Source organism: Anomalospiza imberbis, chromosome 5 (assembly GCF_031753505.1).
Source record: "Anomalospiza imberbis isolate Cuckoo-Finch-1a 21T00152 chromosome 5, ASM3175350v1, whole genome shotgun sequence".
Classification (NCBI taxonomy): Eukaryota; Metazoa; Chordata; class Aves; order Passeriformes; family Viduidae; genus Anomalospiza; species Anomalospiza imberbis.
The window spans coordinates 63,241,810-63,263,332 of NC_089685.1; the positions used below are offsets into that span (position 1 = coordinate 63,241,810).

General features: G+C 37.9%; 1 protein-coding gene across 8 annotated transcripts in view; it reads right to left on the reverse strand.

Annotated features, from left to right (window-relative positions):
• The window catches only part of ATF7IP (activating transcription factor 7 interacting protein), a 74,639-nt gene extending 53,797 nt beyond the window's left edge, over positions 1-20,842 (reverse strand). For 3 of the 8 annotated variants that reach the window (XM_068191488.1, XM_068191489.1, XM_068191481.1), the window contains exons 1-2: positions 20,686-20,839; positions 19,071-19,175 (exon numbers count right to left, since the gene is read on the reverse strand). The gene's annotated coding sequence lies outside the window, so the exon portion shown is untranslated. Of the gene's footprint in view, positions 1-3,360; positions 3,749-19,070; positions 19,176-20,442; positions 20,616-20,685 lie in introns of those variants that run through there. The other 5 variants (XM_068191491.1, XM_068191490.1, XM_068191482.1 and 2 more) reach the window with 4 other exon arrangements.
• Between the last annotated feature and the right edge of the window lie 681 nt (positions 20,843-21,523).

The following is a 21,523-nucleotide window of genomic DNA, read 5'->3' on the forward strand; positions in this document are numbered from 1 at the left end:
AAATTTCCCAAATGCGACCCAGAGTTAGATGCCAGAGACAATAAGAATTATACTTAAAAACGCCTTCACTGATAAAATGTATGAAAGACACAAAGGATAGCATCTTTAATCTTGACCAGTTAAGGTTTGCTGTAAGTCATCCTCCAGAAAGGTTCTGCCCAGAATCCTTTAACATCAAAAGGAACACTTGTCCACAGTCTGTCTGTCTTTTGCCTGGTGAGCCGGCAAGCCAACATGCTTGCCTGCTTCCTGGAAAGGACAGGCTGCAGTTTCACCTCATCCAGAAAATCAAAGGCTAGATTTCTCTTTGAATGAGTGAAGAATCATTATAAATCCTTTCTTCATGTGCTGGCACATAGCATAGCCGAACTGTTTCCTGATAATTTTTCAGACAAACTACAGACTTCTCATGATGAATTTATATGCATGACCACCTCTCCCAGGCTTGCATTTGCAACTATAAAATTATTTTATTTATATAGATCCAAGTGGAATATGACCAGGTCATAATCATTCTCGCGCTTTTTGCCAGGATCCTTCCTGATTTATCAACACTGTAAAAAACCAATACATGCAACAGGACTGCAACCTGTATTGAAGCATAATTCACATCATCAGCATTTAGTATCATACAGGAACATAACTTTATAAAGAGTACGGCTTCCTTACTCTTTCTCTGTATGCTACAGAATTTCAGTCCCTCTGCATTACCTGTCTATTTTGGGCTTTATCTATCTATTTTGTCTGTGTGATCCCCACTAACTTCCAGGACAGAGTGTTTATGGTGGATGGTCAACAGATGTATAAATCAGATTCTGGTGTGCAAAGGTAACGCATTTATTTTAATAAATCTAATAAATGGTGTTTGGGTCTCACTAAGCAAATGATCCTTATGACTCTGTAAGTGCCATCCTCTGTATGTTAACAAAAAGTACTTATTTTACAATACCAATAATAAACTTTACTTGGAGCATGATTGCTACCCTCTCCCCTTCAAAAGCCTTAAAAAATAAAATTAGCGTTTTAATGATAGAGAATTTGGGGAGGGGAAGTTGTTGTTTGAGGCGTATCAAGAAGTAACTGTATCAAGGAGTAAGCGCATTACAGATACTGGGTATTTACACCAAGGAATTTCATTCTAAAATAAATTAATTAGGATATCCACTTTATAAGAGTGTTCTAGCAATTAAATCACCTCTGCATTAATTGAAATAATATTCTTTCACATTTACTGACACACTGTTAAACCTCCATTATTTTTCTCCAGCCCTTTTTAAAAACTATTTAGGGTCTTCCGCAATTCCAACTTTATATTGAGTTACTGGGAGGGACATCTCAGAATTCTCTGCCAATTCTTTTAAACTCCTGGATGCAGATTACAAAGACCTCCTTATTATAACCTTTGCTAAGAAATACCTATCATGGAATGTTTAGTATCTTCCTTGTAACTTCAAGGCTTAAAAAACTTAAGTTATCTATGTGACCTTATAATAGAATCGCACTTTCATCTAAAATAACGCCAAAATATTTACTATAATATACCTTTTTTCTTTCACTATGATTCTATTATTATTATCACCTACATTATTGTTAAAATTCTCAATTCTTAACAAATATCACTTTTCTTATTGTTTACTTTACCAGTCAAGGATTTCTCTCAGGAACATTTTATTTTAATCAGTTTTCTACATTTTTAATGTCCCGCTCAATGCCATTTCTCCTCACCATCCTAACACTCACACTTCACAGAAAGGAGGGAGGGGGTCCAAATTGCTTCCTTCATATAGCAATGAAATAAGACTGGTTCTAATGGAATTTGACATTTACAGAAAACCTTACAGGCATTAAAGGTTTCTAGTGTAATTTATATGGGGAAACCTACCATACCTCTGTGTTTGTACCCTCTCACACACACACCCATTTTTGTACTTTTTGTAGTCTGGATATGCATATAAGCAGACTTCTAAATGACAAGCAAAATTCTGTCCATATCAAATGTCAAGTTAGCACTAAAAAGTAAGAAGGTTTTTAAGTGTATGAGCTAACTACAAACTGCAGCTAATTTGGCCCATATTGTAGACATGCAGCATTTTTCTCTGCCATTTGAATGCAGAAGTTTACTTTTGTCTATTACCGTTAAATTCTCCCCTCCGCAATATCAACCAGTTATGGTTCTCCTTCAGAGCATATTTAATCTATAGGCCTTAATTCCCAGGCCATTTCAGAATGCCTCCAATACTTTGAATATCTATCACCGCCGTTTTAAGCTGTAATAATTTATCTACTTACTTTGTCCTTCTACGTCTTTAGTTTCATTCTCTTCAATTAATCTTATTTTTCCTTCAACCAAAACAGGCCTGTCTACTTCCAGTTCCACATCCCTATCTTGAGCTGATGTCTGCCTTTAAGTGGCCATGGTTTTGGCTTGTTCATGCATCTCCAATTATCTCTTTTCTCTAGGTCAGTGACCATCTTTTCAAATAATTTTCTTCATCTCTCCTTTCCAGTCTTCCATGGTGTCATTACTTCAACTTGTAAAATAAAAACAACACAAATGTATTTGTGCAGAACTAGCACATCTGCCCCATGCAGCCATTTCATGCGCTACATTCATAACCACAATACAGCATATTATGTAATTAGCAATACTTCAATTCTGTTAAAATTTCCTGCTTTAAGGCAAGGTTATTGTCTTCTCGGGGGGGAGATCATAAAAACACCATATTCTGATATAATTCCCTTCTTACGAAAACAGCTTTATAAATGTACACACAGGCATTTAAGAAGGCATATATACTAAAAGATACATGGACAACAGTGCAGTATCTAATTGCTTTAATGGCTTTGTAATCTCAACAAGAAGAAAATTCAGACTAAAACCAGTATAACAAAGATCCTTCATAACACCATGAAATCAAAACACAATTGGTGGATTCAACTTTGTCAACACTGCACCCTCTCCAGGGTAAGCTTGCACTATTGCTAAGCCTCTATGTGCATCAACCAGTGTCACTATAGAGACAAAAATAACACACTAGCAAAACGGTAGAGGTTTGAATCAAACAAAAGCAGTAACACTACCAAAGAAAATCACAAACTCCAGTTTTGAGTATTTTTAACTACATAGTTTTACTACAGTAAAATGGTCTACAATAATCTCTAGGTAACAGTCCCTCTAAAAACAGCAACCCCAATATAATTACAGCCAGAACAAATTACTTTTGGGTTTCTCAGAAAATGCGACTTACATTCAAATTTAATTCCTGGCACTGTGCCAAAGTGGGGGAGTGGGACCTAAATGAAAAATTCACTTCAAAGTCCTCTCAAACATGAATGCAGAAAATTAGTTGATTCTCTTACCTGGTGAGAAGATGGCACGTGCAAAATGAGCTTCCTCCTCTGAGTAAGCCACTGACATGCAGCTCATTTGCATAAGTCTTATAAGCTACAAGTAGACTTCCAGGTCGGCCATCTTGATACTAAGATCTTGTTTTGTTTACACAGCAGCATGAGTACAGGTTTTCAGCCAGCCTGAGCTATGCTGTTACACCTCTCAGCTAGTAGCCTACATCTGTACCTTAAAGCCTGCTGGAATTCCTACTTCTCAACATAGTAGCTGGATGCGTCAGAATGCCCCTGCAGCTCACTGAGCATGCCACAGCCTCTAAGAAAACTGTTGCAACTGCAAGTGCCTCCAGTTGTACTCTTTGTACTGCCTTCTGTGCTAGCAGCTATTAGTGCTGCAGCAACTATGTGCAGTGAAGTACCTCCCACATACCACACAGTAGTACCAACAAGCAAAGATTTTATTACAGCACAGCACAAGACAGCACACTGAAAAAAATCCAAGAAAACTGAAATTTTCTCAGTATTTTCACTTACTAGTAATCTAATTACAACTAGATTCCTTTGTACATCTTTTCACATTCATCAGTGCTGCTTTTTCCATCCGGAAACCAGAGTGCTCCTGCAGCCTGAAGGAGAAGTCCATGACACATGTTAGCTGCTGCCGACACTGAGCCAGACTGCAATTACAGCTAGCTGGCGCCAGTAAAAATTTACATAAAGGGGCCTGATTTCAAGACTAAATTGCAGCAGGATATTGCTGAGCAAAGCCTTGCTCCTCCCCACGGGTTCTAGAATATACCTTTCTAGGTATTTGTTTACTAATAATCCAGATCCGTGTCAGAAATGCTGCTCTCATTGTTCATATAAATAAAATTTGACAATACTGTCTGCAAAATAAATTTCACCTTGCAGCCTATTTCAAGTAGGATACTACACACACTGTTCACAGTTATGGTCTAGTAAAAGAAATAACACCAGAAAAATTACACTATGCTCGGCAACCAGGTATTCTTAATCTAGTATTTCCAGTATTTTGCAGATTTCCAACAAGAAATAAATGTTAGTTCCAAGTAAGACAAATTCATTTTTAACCTAATACTGACAAGTAACATGTCTGGCCATTTAATTTGTTGTCTCTATTTCACGTTTAGCTTTTCTTAATTAGCGAAGTGTAGGAAGAAAAAAAAAAAATCTCTCAATCAGAATTATCTTTTCAAGTACCTGTAAGGTACAGTGATAGGTAGCGGCAGAAGCTTGGGTTTCAGCCTCACTTTGACTTCTAACACGTAATTTTAAAAATTCTTATCTTCTTCTTTCCAGTCAAAGTCCAATCAAATAAATGAATAATTTACATTTGACAAACGTTTATTCTAAAAGTCCCTGTACTTTTCTGGGGGAAAGAAAAAAAGAAGCCAAGCTTTAAGAGGGAGTGTGTGTGTGTGTAAAGATGATTCATTCACCAATACCTCTTGCCCCTTCACCTGCTGTCTTGCAAGAACTCAGGGCACAAAGAACCAATGCAAATAGGTTATACTAGCTATACACACAAATTCATGAAACCTTAAATAAAATCAAGTTTGGCTAGCTACATATTTAGCAATAGGCAGCTGTAGTTGCAGCCTGGCAAAATTTAGTGAAAAAGCAAAGTAATGGAGACAGGAATGCTTATTAATCTGAAAGTGGCACAGCATCTCAGGACCAAAAGAGCCTGCTTTACACCCCTAGCCTCTTCTAGTTCCCTGCATTGCTCCTCTTTAGAATGCCAACAGTGTCAAGGTTATATACAGTCAAATTGTATGTCCCATTTTCTGCTGCAAGCATAATTTCTCCATTACGGCTAGTTCTAGGTTATTTGAGCATAACACAATATGCTCATCTGTAATGGCAAAAAGATACTATTGTTATATCTGAAAATATTTAGCAATGCAAAGTATTCCTAACTTCTTGTTATAATTTATCCTCACCTTTTGCATCCAAAACCCAAATGATTTGTAAGGGAAAGCTACTTATTATTCCAGAATGCCTGTCACATTAAAGTGACAATCAGTAACATCCCTTTTATGTTACATATATATTTTGATTTGCCTTTCAGACTGATACATGTATATTAGTGCATATATAATCCAGTGATTCTGTTGTCATTTGTAGAATGAATCATTGGATTAACAGCTTCTGAGCTTAAAAAGAAAGGGCACTAGTGCTGCTTTAAAAAAAAAAAAAATTAAACCCCTTAGATTTCCCAGATATAGTCATGCTCCTACCCCCACCTCGATCCCCCCCAGCTCTATTGCGTTATGCACGAACACCTGAATAGTAGTATGGTTCTTAACACATTAAAACACATACTGCAAAAACAAGAGCCTTGGAGCATTTTCTGTTCCAGGCTCCAGTTCGCTATGGGAAGTCCATGCCTGAACTTGCCGGCAGCCCCCGCGGGCGAGCGCTGCCACTGCAGTCTGCGGGAAGCACCACCCCGCTTCCAGAACGTTCGGGCAGAGTCACCCGCACCCCCTGGCTGTAGCTTCCTCCCTCTCACACCACTGGCTATGACAAAGCTCAGTTTCAAACACAAAACGTTTTCACGGAGAGGAGGAGCCATCGATTTGGGAGTTAAAAACGCACCAACTCGGTTACACAGGGCAGAGGGGCTGCTTTGGGTAGGGCTGAGCCCCTGGCCAGCGGCAGCCTCTTGTGTGCCGTGCATAGGGCTGACCACCGACCACAAATAAAATACAGGGAACCTGCAGCAGCCTCCAAAGTACTGGATTTGGGCGGCTTTTTTTTTTTTTTTTTTTTTCTTTCCAGCTTGGGATCCCCCCCCCCCCCCCTCGGGTGGAGGGGGGGGTGTGGAGGAGAGCATGGTTTGTTTTGTAGTTGGTTTTGTTTTTCACAGTAGACTCTGAGACAACAAACCATAATGTACTCAGTCATAATTCTCCGGTGACTGCCACTACAGGAAAAAGCTAAAATGTCTGCCTGCCTTTTCCACGTTTCACCCGTGTCGGTGGAAACGCCTAAATGCTATTCTGTTATTCTTAGAGCCAGTTCTCTTCCTCCAACATGCGAACGATTTCCTACTTCCTACTCCCCCAGGAGAAGTGACCTTAAAGAGCAGATGTTGCAGCCAAAAGTAGTAAGACCAACTGTGTTCAAAATAACTACTATTAACTGTATGGGTTCAATAGGTACTAATCAAAGACATCATCTTAAAATATCAGTTCAGTTCTCTCAAAATAAGTAGAGAAAAAAAGTCACACAAAATGATTTCCCCAATCCAGACAATTTTAAATATTGAAGCATTTAACTCTCAAAGTTTGTCTAAAAAAAAAAAAAAAAAAAAAACATAAATCCCACCATGATGAAATCTATCACTAGTACCTTGACCTAAAAAAACCAAACCAAAACAACAACAAACCTTAAACAAACAAAAAACATCCACCACAGAGCAAATGAAGGGCCCTCAGCCTTATGACACAAGTCCAAAACATTCCTTTCCCCGACTTTTCTTCTCCAAAACAAAACAGATCAAATTACTATTCACTTAAGAGTCAGCTAAAACTTTAGTAATTGCCAAAATTTTCTCACATTAGTGTTTGAAAGACACAGAAAATTATGTACGTTTTTGAAGCGGAAAATGGTCTATCAAATCATTATCTTAGCTGCTGTGGTTTATTTGAAGATATTTTACAGCAGGAGCCTGTATCAGCAGAAAGATCAGGAAGGGCAGGAAATGGGGGAGGGAGGACTGAAAATAATTCTATCCGCTTTTCTGTTGTAGAAAATGGGTGAGAAAGTGTCTAACTGGATAAGTTCCAGGCTATAACAGTCTAATATGTTGCATCCCCTTTCTTCTAGAAATGGAAAATCCTCATTATGAGTATTCTCATCAACTTCAAAACTCCCGCATTTTGTTCACTTAAATTTACATGCAGAATTTTGTTATTTACTGAACAGCTGACTAATCTCGACCTGAAAATCAACATGATGGAAGACAGTAAAAAAATTTGGCTTACTCATAATTCCTTCAAAGACAGTACATGCTTTAAAAATATACTAAATTTTACAGTTAAAAAATAAAGGAACAATTCAGCTGTTTAATAACAGTCATAACATGATTAAGTATTTAAGACTCCAAACAGTTCTAAGAACTTGGTAACCATTTACTTCCACCTAAAGAACCAAACAAGTCAGCTGTTTTAAAATGATTTCCATATATTAAACAGTATTGCGTTCATTCAGCAGTCTGTTCCAGTCCATTTCAAATCCTGCCTGAAATGGTTTGCTCCTGAAATTTCTATCAAAATAGAAGATGCAGCTGTGCAAATTAAGACAATTCAGAACTTTAAGAGGAACATAAAAAATAATCAAACCATGTTAGAATGGTTCCAGGCAACTATGATTTAGTCATGAAAAACTATCCAAATAAGTTGGTGCATAAATGAAAAAATAAAGTCATTACAAGAAAATTCTTCTTTTTAAGTACAGTATTTGCAAGGGGGAAAAAAAAAGGAATCTATGCACTTTTTCAGAGTAAACTAGTGGTTTTCTTTTGGAAATTTTGTTTCTTTTTGAAAATCAAGTAGATTTGAGACTATTACGGTATTAGAAATTTATTTAACTCCTGACGGTCTGTCCTTCAAGTTTACCTATCAGCAGTACGAAGCTAATTTTTCTAGAATACACAGACACAAGAATACTGACCGCAGCCTGACAACGCATCTTGCATTAAAACTGTATTGCAATCATTTCAGTTTTAGTCATTACTTCATTACACAAATCTATTTCTAATTCAAAGCATGAACATCTAATTTATGTATTTAATAAAAGTTGGGGGGGTTAGGTGTTTTAGCATCCACTCAAGTACCCTGTTCTTTGCACATAAATTGGTGGTTTTCATTTTCTTTTTGAATAGTAGGACCCAAACTATTAACACCATGGGAGTGAAGAGAGAAGAGATTATGCAAGCATTACAATGTACTTGGATTTCTGAAAATGGGAATGTACCCCATATGCAAAACCCACCATACTTCTAGCATTCCAACACCTACTTAAGGAAAGAAAAAAGAAAACCAACCAACAAAACCCCAAACCAAACCACACTACCCATGCAGTTCGTGGAACAAAACACCACAGCTCCCTGCTGTGCCAGTCATTTTGCACAGCACTTCCAAAAATGGATCAGTGTTCAAAGTGGCCTATTAAAAAGCAAAGGAAACCAAAACCAAAGGGAATGGGAAGCACAGAGACAAGAGTTTTTCTCTGAGCTCTGGCAATCGCTCCATACCTTTTCTGCAAAATGGGAGTAAGCTTACTCAGCTCACAGAAAAAAAAACATGGGCAACAAAGTCACTAAAAAGACTATAAAAGACAAGGTCTGAAAATACAGTATTTTATTCAAATGTAATACATATGAAAAATCACTCCTTATAGTGATTGTCCAAAATACTCTACTTGTCACGCTTTCATTAAAGCAGAGTTTAGCAGCGAAATCTTAAATCAACAAAACAAATAGCACTGGGCAATATTTATATGCCTGTTGTTTTCTTTAAAAAAAACACCAAACAATTAAAAACCCAACCCCCAAAAAACCAACAAACCACCACAGGATGTGTATGGTAAAGAATATTTTAGAAATAAAATTTCATCCCCTTCAGAGATTATAAAGCACGAGTTTGGTGACCTCAAAGAATGAAATGTTTCTGCTTCCTGTGAACAATATAAGTTACTAACCTCTGGAACTAATGAACAATAACTGACTAAAAACCATATAAACACAAACAACAGTAATCATTTATAAGATTGGGGTAAGGATAAAGCAGAATATCTTGCAGAAAACCAAAAAGATTGTTGTTGCACTGCATTATAAATCAACATTCATTAGAGGAAGTAAATGTATGTCAAAACTTCACATTTTATCACGATAAACGTATTTAATTAGAATTTCTGGTTTGAATTTTCAGACATCTAAAAGGACCCAAATGTTCCCAGGATCTTAACTATCATACCCAATCAAAAAAGCCACTATGAACTAAAATCTGCTGTAAATCAAATTCACCTAACAAAGTTCCACTAGCAGTAAAAATAATAAAACTACCTACCTTCTTTTCATCACCACCTCTAACCACATATTTCATTACTCTTATCTCTTATCCTAAAGCAGAAAAATTCTATGACTAATTACTTAGAAATCTACTGTTAACTCAAGTTACAAAACCATTTCACCTTTAAAAAATCTGTATTTTACTGACTTTATTTCTTTTTATCAAATGAACAAAATAAACATGGAGAAACGATGTCTCCTGAGAATCTGACATGCAATGTCTGCACAGAATACTCAGTGTCTTTATAAACGCTGTTGCCATTAACTGTGTAAGATAATATATGAGAACAGATATTTAGTACTAATTTAACCACCAAGTGCTCTGTTATAGATTATACTGAAAACACCAAATTAACCTGCAGAAATTCTGAGGAAGGACTAAACTTGTTGGCATTTAGACTAGCTTTCACAGCCCTAGCACCAAGTTCAATTTCAGCCAGGAAATACTGTGATCTACCCACTGGTGAGTTACCCAGCTCATCTGCTGCTTCTGGTATTTCTGGAGAAGTTCAGGAAGATTGCTGTTTACTTACTCTTGGGTTTAACTTATGTGCAGCCTAGAGAACCCATGAAGACCTGAACTAGGTGTAAGACACAGAACAAGAAAATTATATAGAGAGTCATAAACAAAAATGCCTCTTCTGTTTTCCAACTGCTCAGCAAAAAAATGTTCATCTCCCAGGACACAAACAGTACCTTCCAACGAGTTTTAAGAATGACAGCTAGGTCACCAACCATTACCACACAGCAGAATACATGAAGCCATGTGAAACCATTAACACATTGAAACTCAGACTTCAATTAAGTTATACAAAAGAAATAAAAATAGACCTCAAAACTTCCATCTTCTCATTTGCAGTAATTCCATAAAACTTGTAGTGTTATTCTTTTAAGTAGCAAATAAGTTCTGCAAAACAGTTAACTGCAAAACAGTTAACATTTATATAATCACTGCTTTTCTAATGTATTTATATAGGCATTGTAATTATCTACCATTGGAAAAGTTGCACATTGAAAACATGATAATGAAATCTAATTGCTTGGTTACAAAAATATAAGGAAGTTTGTGAAGAGCTTATTTCATTTTTCAGTTAAAGTATGAGGAAAGCATCTGAGAAACAGACAGCACAGAATGAATGCTCTTCTGGTCTGCTAAGGGTAAGCCAAAACAATTAGCAAGACAGATACGATACGTGACCTGTCCTGTCCCATCTAATCTATCCTGTAATTGAGACAAGATAGAGGTCTGTGAATTAATTCTGTGCGAAAGCAAAGAGAAAACAAAAAAAAAAATCACAAACCAAAAAAATACCAAATACCAAAAAACAAACAAAAAAGCCAAATGAAAATGGAACTCCAAAAACCAAACCACAAACAAAAAAGTCAACGAAAAACTGAAACCCACGAAAATTGACTAAAAAAAAAACCCCAAAAAACAAACAACAACAACAAAAAACCAAAAACCAAAACAACCGCATTGCAACATATTTTCTATAGCTTAGAATTAGTTTTAACTATGCCTAACCAAAGTTTTAAATTGCTTCTCAGCAAACTACAGCTGGGGCTCACCTCTAAGGTCTGGAGCACGTGATGCTAACAGCTCTGCTCATTTGCACACAATCAAGCTGGACTGCTACACTGAAGAGCACTTTTTCAGCCATTCTGAAACTGCTGTGTCTCAGCTGTACAGAAAATAAGACTAAGATGGCTGCAATGTTCACTCAAGCCAATCAGTGACATCTCAGCAGGAGGTAAAACATTTACACAGCAAAGCATCTCTGTCTTTACCACACTGCAACAAACTGCAGAGGTGGAAGGGGTGGGTGGGTGTGAACAGTGGAGTGGTTTCTTTGACAGGCAGGAAGTGGTTAATGCACAGCTGCAGCACTGCAGCTTCTTTGCACCACTGGTAAAGAGAAAATCAGAATAAACCAAAAATGAGGAAGAGGCAGTCCTGCTAGGCCTGTGACCCAGGGATTGTATCACATGCTTCAAATCTCCCACAACTGCAAGGCAGTTCAGAATTCATATCACATACTAACAGTCACAGATACAGAGCTGGATCATGCACAGAGCTGAAAAACATTAGGGAATAGTTTTCAAGAGCAGGCTCACTTCAATGCTTATTAAAAGAAAAAAAAAACAAAAAAAAAAAAAACCAACCCACTTAAGAAATTAATCTATAACTTTGTACTGCTTCATCTACTTGAAAATAGTCTGTAATACTAGTTGCCCAATTGAAATTTTAGTTGGGGAAGAAAAAAGGATGTTCACTTTATAAGAAAGCTAACAAAAAATCTCAAGAACATTCTAGAACTTCAGCGGTTGCAGAAATCAAATATCTATTTCTTTATGACTGCAATGCAGCTTGTTGTCAAAGCTTTTCAAAGAAGAGCTGTATCTAGAATCACTTAAGGAATTTTGATGGAATCTTGTAACAGAGCAGTTCCTGAAGAACTGGTTTGAGAACCTATGGTGGAGAGAAGGGGGTTGCTAACCAAAACCACAAGTTTAACACAAAGTTAAATCCTTTAAAGGTTTCACTCTACTACCTGTTTATGGTAATAAAAATAATAATGTTGATTATTAATTATAATAATACAATAAATTATAACCAACCACGCACTCTCATAGAGACAACACTGAATCTGGAGGGAGCTCCTCTATATCTGCCTTACTTCTCTTCTACATAATCCAAATTTGTCTATTTTAAAAGAAAATACCTCCAAGAATCCATGGGGCAATTCTAAAGAAAATTAGTGTTGAATTATACCTAGCATTCTAACAAAAATAGTCTTGTGATCCAAAATTAGTCCAACATAGTAAGTCACTCCCCCCTAAAAAGTAGAACAACATGCCCTCCAACCATGAAAAGGTCTAGACTTATGTAACTGTGCATGTCTGTTGCCAGCTGTAGCTAGTTATTTCAGGATTGATTAATCATGCCAGCAGTAGTTGTCTGATGCACTCATCAGCACTACAGTCAGTATTTCTAACTTAAAAAATGGCAAAATACACCATCTGGCTTTTCCTTTTTTCCTTGTATTAGCATGACCTGCAGTACAAGAAAGGGCACATGCCACCATTATGAGACAGGTTCACGGACTGTCTCTGATAGTATGGTACAAATTTAGAAAACTAAATTAAAATATACTTTAAGTCCAAAAGACATTTCTCAAAAAACTTGTGAACATTGGAGAACAAATTCATTACAGGTAATTTTAAATTGCCCATTACAATGAAGCTTTTCTTCACCAACACCTTGTACTACAGTAAAAATTAAGTCTACAACCAATTAAAAAGAAATATTTTCTATTATCTGATTATATACTCCCATGTTGCTTACTCTGAACACCATATATACCACACCTTTAGCTTGTGGAAATTTACAATAACTTGTAAGATTTCAAAATTCAAACTTAAATATTCCGTTTGTGTAACAAATATACATATACTTTGATTTCCCCAATAGCAGTGTTTTAAATAGAATTCCGTGTTCAATATATTTACAGAATTTGTACATCAAAAGGTGAATTCTGACTTCAAGCCTTACAATTTCAGGAATATCACCAAAAACACAGGGACATTCTAACCCAGAATCCAAGCTGCGCTTGTACAACACTGTTTTATGTAACGCTGAGTCTTGGAGCTTGACGTATGGATGACAATGACTTAAATAGGTTTGAACAGGCAAAATAACAAGTTTGCAAAAAAATTTCACAGAATGCTTTCCCTGAGCCAGAGAAAACAGAATCCATGTCACAGTCCTGCTGCTATAAACGTCTTGCCTTGTCAGAAAGCTTCAGCAACACGCAGAGGCACCAATACATTAACACAGACACATGGATGCAAAAAATCTTACGAAATAGTAGGAAATCACATGCATTAACTTAAATGCCCAGTTTAACATACCTCCATTAACACAGGTGTGTTAGTGAAGTGTGCTTAAAAGTGTGTTAAAAGTTCTTAATCAAACTAATTTTAAAATAAAATCTGATGTTTAACTAAACACAGAGTTACGAATGGAAGAAGTCCTCTGAAACTGCTTTGGCCCTCTGAAATGTTTGGCCCAAAAGTACACTAATGTGTAATTCTATTCTACCACGGGACTACAGTTTTTTCATTGCTACTTAGCATGGCATTTATACAGATTCTCTAGTCAAAATCCCAAGAAAATAAAGCATTTTTATAGACTAGAGAATGGACATTAGACTTAATATGTTATGATAAGAACTCCAAACAACCTTTAATCCTGCCCTCTTTTGGTAACACGCCAAAGCACTCCAATATCATCTCAATAAGTTCAATTACTGTAGTCATAAATTAAAACAGGGCTTCTATTTTCCCAATTTCTCATGAGCTTCAAACAAAAATTGCAAGAGAATGGCCTCTTGTTGCTTCTCTAAGTATTGCCCTTTGTAAGTAACATCACCTTTGCACATGCCTCTTAAATATCATTACATAGAGCCACAGTTCATACCAGGGCTCCTTCCCTGAAGAATCAAGGGCAGGCAGAAATTTCTGCCCTTTCAGACAAGGTTTTATGCCTTTAAACATAACAAGGGCACGAGAGAACAGCCAAAGCATGAATACTTTCTTTTGCTCTAATTAGCTGTTTAGAAACCAGTTAGCTACGTGTCATCCACAAATCCTTGTGTCCAAACCACATCCTACCCACTTTTCTCACTTACCCTCTTCCTTTATTGATCTTTTTTGTTTTGTTATGTAGGGTTTTATGTTAGTTAACATTAAGTAGACAAAACCATTCTTACACTGACAAAATTCAGGAGAAACTACTATTTGTACATATTTCAACTGAAGTATCTAAACACTATCCACTGAAACCCTTTTTTATTCCTATTTTCACACTCGCCAGTAGACTGACTTCATGAAACATCTTGGCTCTCACTTAGGACTTCACAAATAAACACTACCTAAACTGCTGGGGGAAAGAAAACAGCTCATAATCATGAGACAAGGAATACTGAAGTTAAGAAAAACAAAAGTCTGCACAACATTTAAGGACTCTTCATTATTCCAAGCTGCTTGATGGTAGGACCAAAGAAGGAAATTTTCAGTGCATTGACTGGAGTCAGCAAGCATTTATGTTAATGTGTTTAAACATGTGTCTCAAAGAAACAAAAAATTTGAATGCAACTTCTTTTAAAAATGACCTTATGGAAACTGCAACATATTGGAGGCAAAGCTAGAAGTAACATGGCAGCTTTTGGATTGTTTGACTGGGGTTTTTCTTTTGTGGGGGTGACAAGAGGAATGTGTTTTTGTTTGGGAAATTGTTTGGGTTTTTTTTACACTACCATGAAATGAAAGATAATGCTTGAGACAGCACAAAATGACAGTTGTTAAAATAACCCGTGTATTTATTTTATTTCCCATATACACAGCCATATAATTAATAAAATCTGTGTGTTGACTATGGGAGTTTACTTGAAAGCATTTTCAGAAACCACATCTGGAAGAGAAAAACATTTTCCCTGTATTACAAAAATTCATGTTACCCATAGCAAAGTACCTCTATTACTTGAGCTAAATATTTTTAAAAATACATTAAAAAAAATACTTTGCACCCAGCCATCTAATTTCCTAAGTTCTCAAATGATTTGATGTTTGCTCATGAAAGAAATTAGTTAGTAATTCCTACATAAAGTTTTTAATAATTTGTAACAAGCACAGCTCAAATATAACAAAAGGCATAGTTTACTTTCATTTCCCAAACAAAAGCTTTTCCAGAGAAACATAAAAGGTATTTATACAACATACAGACATTTACCCAATGTTGTGAATTGTTCCACTATGATAGGATGGAAACCACCATACCACTGAAAATCGGGCAATTATTTAACACCGTATAGTTAGTACCATGCTCTCAGCCACACCTACAAGGGAGTCTTTACTTTCAAAAAAACCCTGAAAGATGGGGAGAGGAATGAAAAGGGGAGGGCAGATTTGCTGTTAAATATACAGGCAATTAAAAAAAAATACTCACAGCAGTACTAAACAAAATGAGGAGTAAGCAATGGAACTAGCAAATCCACATTTCCTACAGATTATAAACATTGTCTGGCTAATTCTTACTCAGGTTGTTATCACTGGTGCCTTACTAGATCACTAGACCAAGCAAGTGAACACTGGACACTGGCTTATGTACTGACTGACAGCAAGTTATCCCCCAAAACAACACATAATTTCAAAGCTCCCTCACTGCCAACACTAGTAGCCTCTCCTCATTCCAGCTGTTTGTTTGCACAAACTTTATAGGTATTAATTATTAATAATTAATAATTATTAATAACTAGTATTTCATATTTACCATGCTTTATATTTACTGAAAGCAAGTTTTGCAAGAACTACCAAGAAGAGTACAACTGGCAACAAATCTTCACATAAAAAAGAACATGGGCCTGTTGGAGTGAGTCCAGAGGTAAGCAACCAAGATGATTTGAGATGGATCACCTCTCCCAAGAAGAAAAGCTGAGAGAACTGGGGTTGTTTAGTCAGGAAAAGAAAAGGCTCTGTAGATACCCTCAGGGACCTTCCAGTGCTTATAAAAGGAATCTACAAAAATTTGGAAAAAAAACTTTTTACAAGGTTAAGTAGTTATAGAACAAAAAGTAATGGATTCAAGCTGAAAAACAGTAGGTTTATATTAGATACTAGGAAAAAATCCTTTAGTGTGAGAGTGGTGAGGCACTGTACTGTGAGGTGCTTAAACTGGGAATGCCTCACCCATGTAAGTTTTTGAGGTCAGGTTGGATGGGGCTCTGAACAACCAGGTCTAATGGAAGGTCTCCCTGCACATTGCAGAGCAGTTGGAAGTAGATTATTTTTAAGGTCCTTTCCAACCCAAACTATTCTATGATTATGGTTTGTTTTTCAATTACAGCGTTCTGGCTTTTTTAATGCTATCTAGTACAACACCAAGTGAAAGCATGAAGTACAAAGATACATAGAAATCACATGCAACTGAAAAATCTACTTTCAACTTTGGAATGCTTTTTGGCCTATATATATCTTCAGACAAACAGTCAAAGAAGAACAGCATTAAGAACTAGAATGCTCATTAACCAGAATATGCAATTTAAGATAAAAAATTCCCCTCCAAACAAAACAGATTCCCCTTTCTGAATCACACTTCCATTGTTCACCACAGTAAAAAAAAGTAATCCATTCTGAAAATCAAATTTTCAGATAATGAATATCAGTGCTTTATATTTACAATTGATGACACTTTTATAGTCTGATCTTTAGACTGATACTGTATTTCAGTTAGTTGCTTTCAAAGAATTAAACACTGTACACACAAAATCAAGAATTTATTCACTGCCATTATTATAAAAATACAAGATGGAAAAAAAGTTAGAAAAACCTGAACATGAACAAAAAATTAAGACATCTAAAAATGCTACCAACAATACACAAAATATTTTCAGCCAAATAAAAACTAAGATCTCTACAATATCATGTAAAATTATGCTCTTAAGAAGATAACCATAACTCAGAAGTTGACACAATCTATGTTCCAGATCCTCCTAACCAAGTATTAAAAATATTTTAAGTTACATTCTTTGGCATCATCCAGTAGGTTTTAGTATCTAAACCAAGGCCAAAGTAGAGAAATGTTAAATATTAGCTATTACACAATTCATAACGAAACCATATTCTGAGATTAAGACACTCTTACAGGTATTTGACTTGACAAGAAATATATGATTTTTAGAAAATGGCTTTTAATGAGCTGTCAAAAAAAAAAAAAAAAAACAACACAAAAAAACAAAAAAAACCACAAAAAAAACCCCAAACAAACCAAAAAAAATTCACAAAAACCAAAAAACTTGCCACACACAACAGCCCTATCTTGCTCTCCATCCTGTATTTGGGTCACTGTTGCTTGATAAACAGCTTCTTACAGTACAGTTGAACTAGGGAGAATATTTTCATGCAGTACACACCAGTGCAGTGAGTAGAACTGAAACACCAGGACTACAAATATACATCATGAAAGCAGCATTTGTGTTGACCTATTCACTAACTCCCACTTATTTTATGTGAATAGGTCAGTCTCTCAGAGTAATGTAATGTACTAGAGAAAACTAAGGAGACCAATGAGAAAGGTTTCTCAAAATTATTAAAAACATTAGATTTTATTGCATTTAAGAGCAGTATTAAATAAAAATGTATCAGGGAGGGGGACAAAATCCCAACTCCCCATACTCACCTATCATAACAGTTTTGTAACATGCAACTTATTTTCTTCATTTATTACCCCATATGAAAATTGTGATTAACGTGTGTCACTATCATAACTCCCAAAATAAAATCATAATGTAAACATGGAAGTAACCCATAATACAGAAAAAACACCAGGGGTAGAACAAAAAGGAAAAAGAAAACATTAACATGCAAACTATTACTGACTTAAAGGATCTTCTGGATTACATTCTATGAATAAACTTCTGCTTACATTCCATGAATAAACTTGGCATTTTTGCCATATATATAGTTTCTGATAATCAAATTTAAATAAACCTAATAAATAGTTACATCATTATAACAGTTAAACAGTGAGGAATAGCATTTTTTCCCTAATTTTGAAAACAAAATACAGTACTTGGCTTAGTCAGCTCCTTTTCATGGTGAAAATATTTCTAGTTTGTAACAGGAAACACATACAAATACAAGGAAAATGAAAATCAAGTTCCTAATGACAAACCAGTATTTCAGAATTAATTGAAAGTGTTAAACATTTTTGTTTGCACTGAATTCTGTAAAATCAGTATTTAAAACTTAATTATTAACTTTTATTAAGTTGTTCAGGCTCTTTCTTGGCTGGCAAATCACCTTCCACCAATGATGGTAAGAAAGCATATGCTTACGTGTTTTATGTCCCCAAGGAAAACATTACTATAAGAGCTTTTATAGAGAAATTGACACACTAGAGTTAATGTTGGTTTTTTGAATTTGTGAAATGAGTAAAATAATACAAACTACAACTTAAAAAGATAAAGAAAACGTGGCAAAAAACATGTGCCTATTAGAATCAGCATCTTCTTGAAAACAGACTTCATATGGGGTAGAAGATTAGAGGTCTTACAAAAAATCCATCAAAACAACTATTTAAATTAACGCCTATAGTTATTATTTTATGGTTTTACAAATAAATGCTGCTGTGATTAGTTTCAAGTCCACACGACATCCAAGACCCTCTTGAAAAATTATTTCATACAGTAAAATATAACTCTGTTCCATATTATCACAGAAAACATCAGCTCAGCACTGCTACAGCTGGTAGAAAGGTTGCAGCTGATAAAAATACCATTTACCCCAAAGCAATGTAATAAGTTCTCTAAACCAAAAATGTAACAAGAACCCAAAATTATTAACATAATGCTCTCTAGATTACATACACATAGAAATTTAACTTGGTACTTTTGGAGCATATAAAATAATACCTGCTATATGTCAAGGATAAATTGCGGATGCAGTTACCATGATTCATGTATTGCATAAATTTTCATGTAGTTATTAGCGAATTTATTTTATAATTGGCCTGACAACAACCATTAGCCCCATTTCATAGATCTGAAACTGAGACATTACCTACCCAGGATCACGTATCAAACAGCAGTGGTTTCTGTGTTTGGTTTATTCCCCTTCAAGAAATTCTTAATACCTGCAGCAACACTTTCCTTCATACCTTCCTGTAGTACTGCAAAAACCAACACCTAATTAGAAACCCACTTTTTTTTTTACATTGATAGCTGATGGTTGTGTACAGAGTTTTGTATTTAACTTATTAATTCCACATTTAAGCAGAAATTAAGAACATTCTTCACTCTTCCGCTTTTAAAAAGATAAGCATTCTGAACTGTAACAAGCGCAGGCATATATTTTAACTTCCAAAAGAGAGACAAATTGCATGCTTATAAAACATTCTGATTTTGCAGATTTAAGTTTTAATAAACCTATTCATAATAATACCGCATTTTCTTGTATAGTTTATTAAACATGGTCTTACTTCCGCTGGTTAACATAGTAAATGTCTAGATGTGTAAGTGACGTTTATCTGTGACTGAAGCCTGCACTTTTAAGCTCACTGACTGCTTCCTAGAACAGCAGAGCTGTTCACTCCTTTATTTTAAGCAAGTACTTTTTCCATCAACATTTCCATTCAACTTTTCCAGTAAGTCTATCTATGTTAAGGATCGCAGTCAGGTGACACTACTTAGAATGATTTCAAGTTTACTGTTAAGTGACAAAATAACCTACTATTAGCATTTCCACCAAATATCTGCCAACAACTGCAAAATCCAGAAAGATGGATTTGCTAGAAGAACAAACTACTCAAGGGCAGAGCTACAACAGGCCTCACAATTAAAGAAAAGAACACTTAACTGTGAAGAGTTTCGGTATTTAAAATACTTAAACTTAAGGGAGAGGTTCGAATGTATCTTCTTTAACTTAGCACATGGCTTAAACTCTTTTGCCATGCTGCCTGATGTGGGCGGCCATGACACCTCGAGGAGCCGCTCGGGCCTTGTTTACTGGTGGCATCGCACGAGTAGGCACAACTCAGCCTTCTCTGTTCCCACAGAGAAACTCTCTGGTTTCCAATAAACAAGCATATCCATAAAGTAGAGAAATTGTGCCCTGGTGCCTACCAGTCTAGGAACACCACCAACAGTTTCCCCTCGTTGTTTCCACAGTCCATGCGCTGCGACGTCCCACGCCCGCCGCGTCAGTGCGGCCCTTCCCGGCGGCGCCCAGCACCGCCCAGGCCACGCCAGTCCATTTCCGGCAGGGAGCGAGGGAACGCTCTCGAGGCGCCGGACGTGCTCCTGTCCCACCCAAACGCGCAGTCACCTCACCTCGCCTCGCCTCGCCTCGCCCAGTCCGCGTGAGGCGGGTCGCGCCCAGGCGGGTGCCCGGTGCTGCCCGGTGCGCGCCCGCCCGGTGCGCGCCCCCGTCAGACCCACCTGTGCCCGCGCCGCCACCGCCGCCGCCAACGCGCGAAAGCAACAGGGACGCGCACGCGCGCCACCGCCGCTGCACTGGAGCCAGGTCACGTGCTCCCATGCATGCGCGTGTACAGAGCTGCAGCTTCCCGGCGCATGCGCACTGTTGCTGCTGCAGCCGCCGCCGCCGCACGGAGCAGCGAGCACAGCCGCCGCTGTGCCCTGCCCGCCCGGCCCCCGCGCCCCGAGCGCGCCCCGCGGTACCTGCGCCCTCGCGTCCCGAGGCAGCTCCCGCCCGAGCAGCCGCCGCCGCTGCTGCCGCTGCCGCCGCCGCGGATTCAAACTCGCAACGCGCTCCGGGCGCCAACACCGCCTCCCCCGGTCGCACACGCCGGGCCGCTATGCAAATGAACCCCGTGTCTCCTCCCCTCTCTCTGTTGGCCCCGCCCCCTCCGTGGGCACAGGGGCCGGCAGTGGGGGGCTGCTCCGGAACCGGCCAATCGCAGGGCCGGCCATCTTGGTAGCATGCAAATAAGCCCCCGTGATATTTAAATGAGCAGTGGCCCCGCCCCTTGGCGCACAGCCGTGCAAGGGTAGGTGCATTAAGCACCGGGGCGCGCTGCGGCCGCTGCCGCTAGGGGGCGCTGTGGCGCACCGAAGGGCGGTGCCGGGAGCAGCCGGCCCATCCTCCCTTCCTGCCTGCCGTCCTCCCTTCCCTTCACTGTTTCCCGCCACAGGAGCTCCAGACAAGGTAGCTCTGCAGCCTCTCCGACACCTTCGAAAGCCCGCCTGAAATTCGCCAGGCTGCATTATTAGTGACCTGCTATGCTCGCTGCTCGTCCCTTATCACATCTCATGTCCCGCTTCTGGGCTAGGGCTGTGCCTGAACAAAGCCCAGAGGTTTGGAGTTGTTTGATAACACACACTGAGATTCAAGAGGGCCAAGAAACCTAAGGGTGCCTATTGGCTCTACTTTTAGGTGAATCTGAAGCACATGGCCTATCCTGGGTGAGCTTCAGGTCAAAACCACAAGTGGCTATTTCTCATCCACCCTGCATTTCTGCCTCAGGCACGGGGGTGAAAAACACACAGCCTGCTTTGA